General features: G+C 35.1%; 1 long non-coding RNA gene across 1 annotated transcript; it reads left to right on the forward strand.

The window, feature by feature from the left end:
- Nucleotides 1-508: 508 nt before the first annotated feature.
- On the forward strand, nucleotides 509-7381 carry LOC117662313 (uncharacterized). The gene is made up of 2 exons (XR_015734405.1): nucleotides 509-7004; nucleotides 7104-7381. It is a non-coding gene; the product is annotated as an uncharacterized LOC117662313 (long non-coding RNA).
- Nucleotides 7382-15434: the final 8053 nt, after the last annotated feature.

Here is a 15434-nt window from a genome sequence, read left to right on the forward strand (position 1 = left end):
AGTTTTCCACGTTCGCATTGTTTCTCTACTGAGCTGTGATTATCAAGATTATCTTCATATCATATCAACATATGAGAAAGGAGAGGTCTAAGGCTTTAGATGCTTATATCAACTGAAATTGATACTTTGTTTGGGTTTTCTTATATTGATACAACAATTTGTGTGGATGGAAGGGTACAAAGATATGCACTCAAGTATATCTGCTCATAGACATTTCTGTCAATTGAAAAAATTCAAGAATTTCCACAATGATTTAATAGCTGACTGCTAGTCTATTTGTATCATTGATTCATCTTAGTACAGTAAAAATTGAGGCATAACAGACTACAATGGCACTAATATTAAAAAAGACTACCATCCTTAAAAGATTTGTGCACTAGAAGTTTGCTTGATGAGATAGATAGATAGATAGATAGATAGATAGATAGATAGATATACAGATAGATAGATAGATAGATAGATAGATAGATAGATAGATAGATAGATAGATAGATAGATAGATGAGAGAAAGAGAGAGGATGGATACACAAGAACAAAGTTCATTCATGTTGTATCCCTGAATACCTCAATGCATATTTAATCAAATTGAGCAATTGAATACAAACAAAGGATATAAATAAGATGAAATATTTTTCTTAAAGTATTCGTTGTGAGTTACCTCTTTGAAACTGATTTCAGGATCAGGATATGTAAAATATTTTAAGAAAGAAACCTTTTCTGCTCATTAGTTACTTATTTTCTAGTAAGGTAAAGAGGCCATTGTGTCAAACCTGATTCTTGTCAATGGTACATAAGTGGTTTGTGATTTTCGTACACATTTTACTTTTCCAGCTTTCCAATCTAACCTAAAACCTGGAATTAACCTGGACACAGTTTGCTTAGCTTCAGATAAGGTCAATCAGGTACTGTCATCTTCTGAGGCTGACCACCAAATTGAGATGAAAAAGGGATATTTGAACAATTTGATTTCTGTCAAGGCTAGTTTTATGAGAGACCACTAAAAATGCTGTTATCCAGCCCAGCTGTTTCTGAACCATTAGCTATATAACAATCAGAATGGAATTACAGCTGTCTATGATGTCTGTTGCATCTCATATACAGATATAATCATATCTTTGTTTCCTGTTTTAAGTACTATCTACACTAGTGGTATCACACACACACCGCCTCATTTTTAATGAATTAAATTGCCTTAATGCACAGGATCTGTGATTTTTATTGATAAGGGCATTTACATCAGAATATTTATATGCCAGTGCTTCCCACACTCAGACCTGCATTACTAATGTTTTCCATATTGTTTTGTATGCTTTTCTCTTTCCCTCTAGGCTTTTCATAAAATTGGAGTTTAAAATGAAGTTATTGCCTGTAGAAAAGCAAACAGAAAGTTGTTTCTAAAAACTTCCTTTCTAATTTTTTTCCCTCCATTTTTATTTTGCTCTTAAATAAGATCTTTAGATAAGATCTGGTCCATCACAATTTTGCATTTTTAAACAGCTTCAGCTACACCTGAAGACATCTCTTTTCTTCTATAACTATTTTGGAATTTCTCATAGCAAGGATGTTCTTATGAAAATATTTCGACTCTTCCACTGGAATCGGTGTATGTTATTATATATTCACTTTTATTCAGCCTCCTTTAGCAAGTTTAAATCAGATTTATTAAATGTATTTATTTGTTAAATTTATATACCACCCAACTCCTAAAGAAACAAGAACAAAGGGGTAAAGATGACAAGATAGCAACAAGAACAACAAAAACCACCACAAGAATAAAAATAAACAGACCCACAAATTTCACTGGGGCTTCAATATCTTCACCAAAAGCCTGAATGGAAAGTCACGAAACATCAGCAGGATGGTGGAAATCCAGAGCTCTGGAAGAACCTTAATCATTTTTATATGCTGTTGGTAGAATAGTGATTAATCACAATCTAGTGGTGATGTCACAATCTAGTGGTGAACTATGGTGCTGGAGAAGACTCCTGCAAGTCCCTTGGACTGCAAGGTGATCAAACTGGTCAGTCCTAGAGGAGTTCAACCCTGACTGCTCTTTAGAAGGCCAGGTCCTGAAGATGAAACTCAAATACTTTAGCCACCTAATGAGAAGGAAGGCCTCACTGGAGAAGAGTCTAATGCTGGGAAAGATTGAGGGCAAAAGAAGAAAGGGATGACAGAGAACGAGGTGGCTGGATGGAATCATTGAAGCAGTAGGTGTGAGCTTAAATGGACTCCAGAGGATGGTAGAGGACAGGAAGGCCTGGAGGAACGTTGTCCATGGGGTCACAATGGGTCGGACACGAATTCGCAAGTAACAAAAAGTGGTGGTGTATTTTGTTTTACTTATGGTGGTGGTGGTGATGAGAATTCAGCAAATGACAAGATCTTATCAGTTGCCATATTGTTTTATTGCCTTTTGGTGGTGTATGAATCCTACCAGTAGCTGACATGCATCTTGACCTAAAATATTGATGCATTATCTGCGATGGCGATACGATTAGCAGCTCCCAGCACATTCTTACAGTTCTCAGGGCCATTTCCTTTTCAGCCATTTTGGAGGACTTGTGAGTTTTTCAAAAGATAAATTGGGAACTTAAAATTTTCAGTAGCTTGATTTTCTTCCCCTAAATAATTCTTTCACCTAAACTCTCAATTATTTTTGCCCATCCAATGACAGGACATTACAAAAATTCTTTTCCCATGACTTTTGAAAGGCAAATTATTCATTTGTATAAGTATGGTCCCTTGTATAAAAAATATATAGAATATTAGGGAGTAAAAATGGCAGCGGTTGCATTGTGGCTTCTGCAACAGTGCAATAAAAGGAGAGAGAGAGGGAGAGAAGGGGAGACAGAAGGAGAGAGGTTGCACAACTTATTTATGCTTGTTTGCATGCATTTCAGAATACATGAAGGTTAAACTGATTTAGCTCCTGTTCAGTTTAGTTTTCCATTGCCTTCTAAAACAAACCCTTTGAAATTTAAACTATAAGTCTGGACTGGGAAATAGAAGGCAGCCCAAAGCAACCACGGATCCTCAGGAGAAAGCAGGAACCAATAAAATCCAGTCTTAAAACAATTCAGAGACATAAAGGAACAAAAGGATGAGTAAACTCTATTCTTCTTCTGGCACCTTAATGTGCTTAACTTTTTTTTTTTACCAGTTAGAATCTTATTTGGAAACAGACTTTGATCCCAGCATGCCATATGACTGGACATTTTTCCATCCAGGCTCTGCCTTATTGAGCAGCCTGTGTGCAGAAAAGTCAGAAGATTCACTCCACGAGTGAAGTCTCTGCATTAGCACCAAGAGATATTAGCAGCTGCTGGCTTCATTAGGCACAGCAGAGGCCAGCTGCTTTGGCCTATCTGCTGTTCGGCATATTGCGGTTGACAGGTTTCTTCTTGACTTCCACTTGAGCTTCCAGTTGGGGTGGAAAAATAAAGAATCTGAACAAAAATAAGACTTTTTGAAAAATGAAATAATAAAAACTGAATGATAGTCAAGTCAAGTGGAAAGTAAGAGCTCCAATTCATTTAGGTGCTCAGAGAAACCTTGTTGATTTGGCCTCCACTGTCTATCCCTACAAGGTATCCGCAGTAGATCCTCAGGAAGGGTACTGGGCCTCTACTTATGAACTGCAGAACTGCTGTATCCTGAATTCTTTTTAATCACTGCAGGCCTTCTCAATCTTGCTGTGTTATTCTTGTGCAAGTTCCCAGACAACTGCTGCAATTGAAAGCTGGCATGGTGCATCTGGAAGGAACAGTGGGTAGCCAGTTTTTTTCTGACACAGATAGATGGGTGTTAAAATATTGATGCTGCCTTCTTCCTCCACCTGTGAAGCCTCTAGGCATAGTTATCTACCTGCATCCAAATGCATCTGTCTCTGCCTGGAAACAGTTGTCTATGCTGAAGCAAATTCACTTAGCTCTTGGCACAGATACCCAAGACAGTATGCTATCTTGCCTCTCTGGTAATACACTGACAAGGCTGCTCTCCTATGTTTATCATCACAGGTTACAGGCCCACTGGCATGGCTGTTCCCCAAGCAGCACAGGCCAATTGACCAAGCTGTCAACAAGCAGACACAGCTTCAGCTCCTTAGTCCATGGAGTATGGTGCACGTTGAAAAAGACAGGTACCATACAAGACTGAACTGACCTGACATTATCATTGCACCTGCCCTCTTATTTTGCAAATGAAACAAGGTGGATTGTTCTGTTATCTGGAACATGAAGAATTATGAAATGAATTTAATGAATCTGAGAGTCTCAGTCTGCAAAACTGACTTGTCTACAATTTGCCTTTAGAAACTATGGATAATTGTGTTGTTTCCAATTCATGCCACATCAGCATGTGGCCCTTTATAAGTCCATATCTGAATGAATGAGTGTGTATATGTTTGTGTGTGCGCGCACAATTATTCTTCAAGGTAGCTATTTTTTAATAATTTACTTAAGGTGAAAAGTGGGAACAACCTTTGGGAAACTCAAAAGTTGATGGACAACTTGTTGTAAATTCACAAATTAATTCACAGACAGAAGAGGTAGTTAGTAGTTTGCATTAGTACTGAAACATTTCAGTTCCATTATATGAAAAACAAACCTAAGCTTTAAAATGCATTGGGCCTATTTGATTCATGGTGAAAACCACCTGGAGTAATGAAGTGTTGTCCCAAAGAATTTGCAAATTTCTTACTAAACCCTTCTTCTCATGTATTTTTTTCATGCCTTGTCATAATACCTTAGAAAAGACTTACCATAATTTCTGTATTAAAGAAACTCTCAAAAAATTCTGTTTGGCTGCCAATGGTTGAGACATCTGAAAACAGATAAGACTATTTGTTAGCTCCCATACAATGACATGAAATATATTGGACATCATTGATACTGAGTTGGCAGTAACATAGATGACTTTCTTTTGTAACACACACACACACACACACACACCATCACATTCCACATCATGAAAGAACCATTAGCTACTTGAAGAAGTTCAATGTTGCTTTTCAAATCCCCACTAAAGAAGCAGAGGACTTTTTCAATGAAGATAGTAATGTTCTATTGCAGATATCAGTAGCACTCCAGTGAACTATCTCATGGGGCGTATTCCTCAGTGATGATTCATTGCAAAACAGGTCAGTACTGGAAGCAAATTGATTTTCCAAATGTCTGTATTTGAGAGCTTCTGACAAACTTGCATGAAACCCTCTATTTGACTTTTTCAAAAACCTCATGTAAGTTTTCAGGATCTATAAAATATTTGGCAGATTGCTGAGCAGCAATCTAATATCTTTTTTTCTGTTGTGATTAGGAAAGTGGAATATAATGATTAACATTTCAGACAAGGCCTGGAGAGATCTGACTCAACTTGCAACTTAGGCATTAAGCCAGCTCAATGCCAACAAGGTAGACAGACTAAGGAATCAGTGCTGTATAGGTCAGGATTACTTTTATTCTAATGTCTGTAGTAACAATCGTGCAAATCTAAATGTGCTTCATTTTCTGTGCTTTTATCTTCATGTGAACCAAGTGAAATTTCAGAGACTTTAAGTTGTTTTGTTGGCAAGCCTCACAATCATCTTATCTGACTATTGTCTTAGTAGCAGCTCTTTCTCCTGCCCTTCAAGACTACTGTGTAAGCCCTTTATACTGGGTGCTTTAGGACCAGTTACTCTCTTAGTTTTAGAAAAAAGACAAATTATTTCAGAAAACCTTGCCAAGAAAATGGCACATACTATTCCAGACAGCTGCCAGGCATCAACACTTACCTGAAGAGACGAAAAGTTGATATTGCTTTCAAATCTCTGAAAGTATGGTAGGCTATATGCAGGATAGTTAGGTGGATGAATAAGTAATTGGGCATTCTAAACCAAACTTTGGTGTCTATCTTAACTAGGAACTGTGACATTTTAAGTGGCAGATGAATTCAAGTATGTGAAAGGCTGATAATATCTTTCTGAACTTCAAATAGGCTGTTTCTCTTCCCAACTCTTCAGTTCTTTCTCCTGAGATACTTGCCAAGTGTTAAACATGTTGAGTATTTCAGCTGTTTGTTTCAAACTGATTGTTACTCTAAAAAGAGCTTTACTTAAATATTGAAACACCATATTTGACTTATTGGGTTGTTTTTTTAAAGAACAAGGCAATTATTTACAGAGGAGAAAAGTGTTATGTGACATCAAATATTCATGTGCTTCAAAGAAAGTACAATTTTTCATAGTTATACTGTGATATGGGATGCTTTGGTAATGGAATGTGCTCTACCTGGCTAGTGGGTGCTCTTTTGTGTGGAGTTGACATTCTAATAGTATTTGACCAAACAATCATAATGTAACTTGAGAATTTGGGGAGGATGAAATAGGGTATCTAGCAGAGAAAGTGAACGACGCCTTAAAGAAAAGCAAAAGAGGTAAATTGGGGAAAAACTACTTGAGATATAGCTGAAATAATGCAAGAGGCTGAAAGACAGTAGAGAGAGAGTAAATAGAAAGCAAATCAAAAGGTGATTAATAATATCCAGGCTACTGAACATCTGAGAAGGGAGAGGCAGGCAGGCAGTGGTATAAAGCAAAAAACAAAAAGTGATACAACAGGTAGAAGTTGAACTGTTGTTATGTTATGTTGTTCCAGGCTGAGGAAGACACTTGTATATCCAAGGATATAGCTCATTGTCAGAATATCTGAGGAGTGTAATGTTAATGAATCCCCCTACATGACAGAATATTTGTCATGCCTCCAGCATAAAGCTTGTGTATATAATTATGTCTTTTATTGCTATTGTTGTTCTTTATATTGAGCTCTACCTATTCGCCAAATGTGAATCTTTATTGAGACCCAGTCCTTTAAGGTCATCTTCCCAGCAACTGTCACTCCAAAAACATGTGGACTCCACTTCCCTTAGCATTTGGAGGAAACAAGCACCAGGAACAATTCAGCCTAATCCATGGCACACGTTCAACTGAGGACCAATATCCACATCCCATGCACACAGCATTGCTGGTGAGATTTAGATTTATCTGTATTTATTAATTGTTATGTTCATACAATACTGCTTATTTTGTATTTGGGCTCTTATTGTATGTATTTCTATTTTCCCAGTTTCACCCATCTTGTTCCTCTAATAAAGCATAAAGAGAAGTGAATGACTCATAGTGCTAAGCTAGATAATGGACAGTTTATGGATGGGACATGTCCATTTGAGAAGAACATTTCGCTATTCTGGCATGGACACAGTACAGTGTATTAAATGTGAATGTAGATTAGAACATAAAAAAGAGAAGAAGGAAATGGTGGCTGAAGGGAAGCTTGGGTACAAAACAGCTCCCCATTTCATTTTATTATCACAACTTTTAATAAAAAAAGATTAATGTATGAAATGTTTCCTTATCTTTGTAATCTCCTATATCCTTTTTCTTCAGTCTCATATCAAATCATCCTCTATGTTAGTGTTTCTCAACCATGGCAACTTAAAGATTTGTGGGTGTCAACATCCAGAATTTCCCAGTTTCACAAATCCTCTAAATTGCTGAGATTGAGAAACACTGGACTATCTGCTTTGTGCATTTCTATTTTCCCATGCTTGGTGCTTTTCAGGATTTAAAAACTCTTGTTGCTGCCTTCGCTCTCCAATCCCAAGCTCCACAATCAGTAATGATTTTCTCCTAGTTCTATTATTTGCCACAAGCTAGCAATACGGCATCACATTCCAATATAAACAGCTTGCAAACCAAATGGATTTCTTTCCTTCAAACTTTGCTGGATATTCTTTCTGTAGTCAATTTATTCTATGTTTGAAAAATGCCCATGCTCTATTTGTAGGTTTCATGCCATTCTTTTGAACTGAGGAGATGTTCTGATATTTCCAAATTTGATGCTTAAATTGCAAATGCATAGTTGCCAATGGTTCAGGAGGTTATTCCAGCAGACAACTGTAATTTCTTTGTTCCATTGGCAAACAAAGGATCTGTAACAGACCTAATATTACTTGAGTCAGCCTTTCAGTACTAACATCAGCCTTTACATCATTTGTACCCTGGAACATTTTTTTCAGGTCTCAGGAATTCCCTGCATAAAAATTGCAAATAATAATAATAAAAATACTTTAGAATACAATTCACCTTTAACGTGCACAATCCACATTTTACAAAATTGACAACAGCAAAGTGGCAGGCTGATAACTGAACCATAGTATGTAAAAATTCCCAGCACAGTGAGTGGTAGCATTGCATGGCACATATCATTTTTTTTAAAGAGGTGGCTCAGTGGTTAGAGTGCAGTACTGCAGGTTACTTCTGCTGATTGCTGGCTGCCAGCAGTTTGGCAGATTGAATCTCACCAGGCTCAAGGTTGACTAAGCCTTCCATCCTTCTGAGGTGGGTAAAATGAGGACCCAGATTGTTGGGGGCAAGAGGCTGACTCTGTAAACCGCTTAGAGAGGGCTGGAAAGCACTATGAAGCGGTATATAAGTCTAAGTACTATTGCTATTGCTAAATGATGCATGTGTTTAATGACAATCTTTCATGGAACTCCTATTGTGGAAGCTTAGAGTTTCAAAGAACCCCAATTGGGAAGGCTAGATATGAATACTCTACTCTCCAGGACAATGCATAAAATATATTTTATTAGGATTTAAAAATTGGAAAAATCCTCCAGAATATTAAGAAGTAAAAATATCTGCAGATGATGGCTGTTGAGCCTGATGTTTCCCTATAGTTTATACTGAAGTCATGGCATTAAAAAAAAAAAGATTATCTGATCAATGCTGCAAAATGTAGCAAAAAAATTCTGAGCCTTTACTTCATCTAGTGGTTGTCTGAATTTTTGCAGCACTGATTTTCAGTATAGATCTGGTAGCCATTGAACAAACTATTCTAAACAGCATAGTATTAAACTGTGCTCCAAAAGAGCTGAGACTAGGGTGAAATACACCTCTTTCTATTTGTCTCTGCTTTTTCTTATTCTATGCCATTCACCCTTTCTAAAGCAAAGCCCCTTTCTCAACCCTTGAGCTTGAATATTTAACTAGAAAATTATGTTATAAATATTTTGGTTGGACTCAGTTTTGTGATAAATCAGGATTAGTGCATTATAGAAAGACAAATCACTGACTATAGGTCAGAAACATATTAGATCTTTTTTTTTAATTTTTATTAATTTAAGAAACCACATAATACATTTATAAATGCAAGTAAAACAATTTACAACAAACATCATCTTTATAACATCTACCTATAATATCTGAATTGTTACAATATCAATATCCTATATTCTTCAATATACAATATTTCTCTCACCTTATATAATGATATTATTTTATTGATATCTCATGTCTCTTTCTTAAATTTCATTTGATTTAAAACTTTATTTTACTCTATTGATATCTTTTCTTTTATTCAATTTTTCTTTCTTTCTTCTTCTCTTCTTTTTTCACTTCCCTCTAACCATTTATACCATTTTTGCCAGACCAGATAATATTCAGATTCTTCTTTTCCTTGGATCTCCTTGGTAAGTTTATCCATCTCAGCGCATTCCATAATTTTGGATATTAATTTCTCTTGAGTCGGGACCTCTTCTTGTTTCCAATTTTGTGCGTATATAATTCTTGCTGCAGTCAAAATGTGTGTTATTAAATATATTATTTCTTTTTCATATTTGCTTGTAGGTATTCCTAATAAATAAGTTTCTGGCTTTAATGGCACCTTTGAGTTATTATTTGTTCTAGTTGCATTTTTATATTGTTCCAGAATTTTTTAGCTTTGGAACATGACCACCATATATGATAATATGTCCCTTTATGCGCTTTACATTTCCAACAGAGTGGAGATGTGCCGGGAAACATTTTAGAAATTCGCGCCGGTGGTAGATGCCACCTATAGAACAATTTATAAGCATTTTCTTTGTATGGTACAGATAATGTTAATTTATTAATATTTTTCCACAAATTTTCCCACTTATTTAATTCTATTGCATACCCAAAATTCGTCGCCCATGTGATCATATTCTCTTTAACTACTTCCTCTGCTAGTTTATATTCCAATAGAAAATTATAAATTTTGGTTATTAATTTCTCATTGGGGCCTAATAAAATTTTATCCAACTGATTTGGTTCCATTTGAATTCCAGTTTTTTCCATATCAGATTTATATCTGGATTTTAATTGCAAATATGACCACCACTCTATTTCCACATTTTGCATTCTCAATTCTACTCTTGTTTTTAGTTTTCCTTCTTCATTTAAGATGTCCTTATATGTTTTTAATTTATTTGTATCTATTGTATTTGGATAAATATGTGTTTCCATTATGGAAGTCCACCTAGGAATCCTATCATAGTGATATTTTCTGATTTCATTCCATATTTTAAGCAAATTATCTCTTACAATATGTTTGCGAAATTGTTCTTGTTTTGTAATTTTCTCTCCCCAAAGATATGCATGCCAACCTCTTGTTAAGTCAAAACCTTCCAATATTAATGTTCTTATGTTTTTGAGTTCGATCCAATCTTTTATCCATATTAACGCTGAGGCTTTGTAATAACTCTGCCAATCAGGGAGTCCCATTCCCCCTCTCTCTCTTTTGTCTTGTAGATGTTTTAATTTGATTCTTGCTTTTTTTCCCTGCCAAATAAATTTTAATATCATTCTGTCTAAATCTTTAAAATATGTTCTTCCTGGGTTTACTGGTATTACCCTAAATAAGTATAACACTCTTGGCAGAATATTCATTTTAATGGTAGCAATTTTGCCTAAAAGAGACAATTGGAGTTTTGCCCATTTTTCCAAATCCTTTTCTATTTGTTTAGCCAATTTAATATAATTGTCTTCCTTCAAAGTTGATATTTTGTTTGTAATCCATATTCCTAAGTATTTAACTTTCTTTGCTATTTGTATCCCTAATATATTTTCCAATTCTTCTTTTTGATACTTGTTAAGATTCTTTGTTATAATTTTAGTTTTTTGTTTATTAATTTTCAATCCCGCTACTTCTCCATATTGTTGTACTTTTATCATTAATTTTGGTCCAGATTGTATGGGTTTATCTAAAATGAATACTATATCATCTGCAAAGGCTTGCAGTTTATATTCTTGATTTTTTATTTTTAGTCCAGTTATTTCTGTATCTTTCCTGATTTCTTCTAGTAATATTTCCAATGTTAATATAAACAATATAGGAGATAATGGGCATCCTTGTCTCACTCCTTTCTTTATATCAAATTGTTCAGTTGTATCTCCATTAATTTGTATTTTTGCTGTTTGGGTGTTGTATATCTTATGTGTTTGGATATTTATTTCTCTGTTCAGAATCCTTGAATACAATTTTTGTTTTGCCTGGCCTAAACCCTCTCTGACAAATTCTCTTCACAGCTTCTCAGTTAATCTCTACTACCCATTTTTCAATTTGATCGATTCCATTCCATCCCGTTCCATTTTTTCTTTCTTCTACTCATCGTTTGAGGAACATATTATTATGTCCTTGAGAAGGGAGATACACTGACATCTTTTCTTTCCACCACAATGAAATAAATACGTATTTTATATTTCCTTGTCTATATTTTTTTTTCTGAGCACAGGAGTTCATACAATTATTTTATGTTAGGAAAAGGTATTTGTGTATGGGGGGGACAATGTCTGTCTATCTATCTATCTATCTATCTATCTATCTATCTATCTATCTATCTATCCATCCATCCATCCATCTATCTATCATCTATCTATCTATCTATCTCAGTATAAATATATATCCAGCCATCCTTATAACCCCAGAATGTTCAAGCAGTTAGTTTGTGAAAAGATTATTTTCTTTCTTCCTCTGCAAAACTGCTACCATGACTATATTTCCCCAAAATATAATGAGTTTTAATGGGCCATAAACTGCCACCATCACTAACCTGCATGTATTCATTTACATAGCACCTGAAGTTGTGGACATGGCATATAAAAGGCTTACTATTGCCACTGTTCCCCATTAAAATAAGAAGCCATTCATATTAATTGCATTATTCATATTTATATCTTACATATTATTTTCATTGGATTTGCTTTTTCCAAGCCCTAGGGACATCTTTAGCATTAAACTATAAGTTTCTTTCACTTCCAAGAACCAAGAGTTTCTATACAGAAAGTCTTTAAAGTTTTGCACTACAATTATGAGGCACTATCCTAGAAAACAGAAAAAATTGACTTTTTCCTTCCTCACAATATTGGAACTTGGGGTCATCTGTTGAAACATAATGCAGAAATTTCAGGATGAGTGAAAATTTTCACAATTTTATACCCGTACAGCTCAATTATAGAAATAGCTGCCATTAGATATGGTCATGTTTTTAATAAGCTATTAGACAAATTCAAACGGTGTTAAGGTTGTCTATAATTGTCAGGATGGTCTAGAGGTTAAGGCATCAAGCTAGAAACTGGGAAACCAGGAGTTTTAGCCCACCCCTAGCCACAAAGGAGCTGGCTGGGTGATCTTGGGTCTATCACCCTCTCTCTCAGGCTTAGGAAGAAAGCAATGTCAAACCACTTCTGAAATCTTGTCAAGAAAACTGCTGGAATTTGTTGAGGGAATGATCCAGAGTCAGTACTAACTCAAAAGAACAACAACAACAACAACAACAAAGGCTTTCTGTAGCTAACAACCTTAATGGCGATATGTCATTTCCTAAGTCAAAGGCAGCATACTTTCCCAGTTCACTTGTGACTTTGCCAGATGCAAGTTATTCAGACATTTAGAGCTAGCCTTTGGTATGAAGGAAATATCAGTTAGAAACCACTTTAAGTTCTGGTTAGTCAATAGAGCCATTAAAAGGAGTTCTTTGGATTGTGGTCAGCAAATTTAAAGCAGATCCTTGCTTCTGGGCATCCTTTTCCTCACTTTTATCAGTAGAAGGCAGGATATACCCCATTTCCTTCAAAGACAGAGATTGTTCAATGCCTGTTCTGAATGGACTAAATGAGTCTTTTTTTAAAAAAAGAGGTAAGACTATTTCCCTGCGAGGAAAAGAAAATAATAATAATGACATTTGTCAGCTCTGAAAAGAAAAGAAAGACTCAACTATGAGCAGAAAATGAAATATTTATATGCTTCAAAAATGAAATAATATAATTTCAGTGACATTGCTGCTAAATGGCTGCTCTTTGCAAGCTTTGAGTGACAGATAAAGGAGTCAGCTTGAAGTGTTGCTCTTGTGTGTAACTTCTCCTTTACAGTCAAGGTCCTGAAAGTTTGTCACATCTTTCTCTTGTTTGGATGGGAGGCATGAGTGACAAAATAGAGAAAATTGTAGGAAAATCTCCATCTCCCTCCCTTCTTTTCTTTCCCTGTCTTTCTAACGTCTGTATGCAATTAATTTTCTTGGTGCATTTGATTTAGGGCTGCCAATAGTGTGCTGTAGAATTTGTTTCTGCTTCCTGAAAGATTATGGCTGTAGCAAAATTCAAATGATGCTTTCTTTTAAAAGTTACACAGAAGAGGAAAAAATTGCTTTCAAGAATGGAGAATTGCTGAGCTCCTGATTACAATGAGAACAAATTATGACTTGGTTATTTACTGGACTTGTATCATCCTCTTTCCATATGACAAAAATATTTGAAGCTGCTAGCAACCAAATAAAATACAAATGCAAATTAGAACGAGAACACAATTAAACATGTATTTATTTGCTTGTCTGTTTATTAAACAAATTTATATATCCATCCAGCTCACACACAGTGACTCCAGGCAGTGAAAACATAATGGTAAAAGACATGTATTCATAATGTTATCATTATTAAACAATTCAAAGATCAAGTTGAGCAGATGTCTCATCACAGCCTTTCTTTAAAGCAGTGTTTCTCAGTCGTATCAGCTCTAACTTGTGTAACAAAATTCTGGGAGTTGAAGTCCACACAAATTAGAATTGCCAAGGGTGACAAACTCTAATGCTGTAGAATGAATATGATAAAGACAAGTAAAGGTAGTTCTTGACTCATGATCATACTTTAAACTGTCTTTTGAAATTATGACAACCTTGATAAAAGTAACTTGTGACCTATCCTTGAAGTTACAATGCTTAGCAGCATGCTCACATTTTTGTCACTTTTAGCAACATGTGGTCAGTGATTGTGATTTGCGATATTTCCAGACGGTTTCTGACAAACAAATTCAGTTGAAGAAGCCAGATTTGCTTAACATCCATGTAATTCCCTTAGCAACTGTAGTAAAAATGGTCATAAATTGAGCCTGGTCACATGGTGTCTCACTTAATTTGCTTAATTACCAAAATTCCAGTCCCAACAGTGATCATAATTCAAAAACTACTTATATTCAGTAAAAGCAAGTACTATAAAACCCAGGTTTTATCCCAAACTTTTTTGTTATCTGAGCAACACATTCAGCCTTACTCATGATCATAACAGCATTGTAGATTAGGCTGAGGATGTGTGTAATTAAATAAAAACTACTGGAGAATCATCAGTAAATCTTTTGTGTAGGTTACATGGAACAACTGTTAGGTTAGATGGATCCAGGACCTGTCTTGTCTTGAAGTTCTTCTTCTTGTACTATAATTTCTCTACTGTGTTTTAAAATCAGAACACTAAAGATATGTTTTCCTTATTAATTATGCAGCTATTATGATAGAATGACAGAACTGGCATAGAGAACTCTATCTATTAAACCTATTTATTAATGCATGTTGTAATTTCTCTCATCTCAAATTTGGAAGTGCAATCCAACCTGCATGGATTATTAGATTCAATGATAGGGGAATTGTATATATATTTGGAGTCTGATACTGCCTTAACTTTAAAATTGTGCATTGATTGCATATATGACAAGGAGCAGTATCAAAAAAAAAAATGATTCGGAGATCAAATGTTGAAGGTCAGATACTAATTTTAGGAGATGAATACAAATATTGAAGTTCCTGTATTGAAATAAATAAATTTGTGAATTTCCACAGATGTGTTTGAACTCTTAGTTGTCTTTTAGTTATACTCGGAGGTGGATTTGCATTATTAGTGGGTTATTTTAATGCCCTTTTAAAATAGTACTATTGATTGATTGTTCTGTGCCATTGATGTGCCAATAACACATCAAGAAGTGGTTAGTGAGAAAACTATTTGTGACATGATAAATTCAATGCAGTTTTTTTCCTTACTTATAATGCTGCATTTATTTATATACCCTTTTTATAAATTCTTCCATTCAGCATAGATTCATAGCATTAAAGCTGATGCCATTTTAAATGTTACATAATATGTGCATGAGCTGTGTGAGGATATTTTTCTCAAATCCAGGAAAAATCACAAGGCTATTGTTTTTTATAATATTGTAACCCAAAATGGAGCATTTGTGACAGGCTATCATACTGATAATAGGTTTGAATAAACTACCTTTTAGAATGTGCTTTCCAAAGAAACCAGTTAATGCCACACAGAGTAACTTTATTTA

The sequence above is a fragment of the Pantherophis guttatus genome, chromosome 5 (genome assembly GCF_059756535.1).
Source record: "Pantherophis guttatus breed Tessera chromosome 5, ASM5975653v1, whole genome shotgun sequence".
Lineage (NCBI taxonomy): Eukaryota > Metazoa > Chordata > Lepidosauria > Squamata > Colubridae > Pantherophis > Pantherophis guttatus.